Raw genomic sequence first — 335 nt, 5'->3', positions numbered from 1 at the left:
ACATATATGTACACACACACCTGCATGTGTATACCAAAGTACTCATTCGTCAATTCATTTATTTCTACGTGTGTCACAGAGAGGCATCTATTTAACTATTTACACAGAAAACCAAAGTAGAAAATTCGACCAACAGACCGACTAAAGCTTTCACAGACCTCTGAGCAGAATCTGCTTTGCGAGTTTACTTCCGCTTCGTTCACGGCGTATAATATTGGCTGTCAATTAAACCAGAATTAGTTTGTAGTAATAGCTAACCTGCCCGTCTGGCTTATTTTCTGACTTTTGCGATTTTCAGTCATCGTATGACTGAAAAGAGAGGGAGCGATAGAGTT

The 335-nt window shown here is 39.4% G+C and overlaps 1 protein-coding gene across 1 annotated transcript in view; it reads right to left on the bottom strand.

The window, feature by feature from the left end:
- Positions 1 to 335, bottom strand: part of LOC119585320 (high affinity nerve growth factor receptor-like) — a 33,641-nt gene that overhangs the window by 14,157 nt on the left and 19,149 nt on the right. The window lies entirely within an intron of this gene.

Source organism: Penaeus monodon, chromosome 19 (genome assembly GCF_015228065.2).
Source record: "Penaeus monodon isolate SGIC_2016 chromosome 19, NSTDA_Pmon_1, whole genome shotgun sequence".
NCBI lineage: Eukaryota > Metazoa > Arthropoda > Malacostraca > Decapoda > Penaeidae > Penaeus > Penaeus monodon.
The sequence above is the reverse complement of the archived record's forward strand: the minus strand, read 5'-3'. Positions and strand labels throughout refer to the sequence as shown.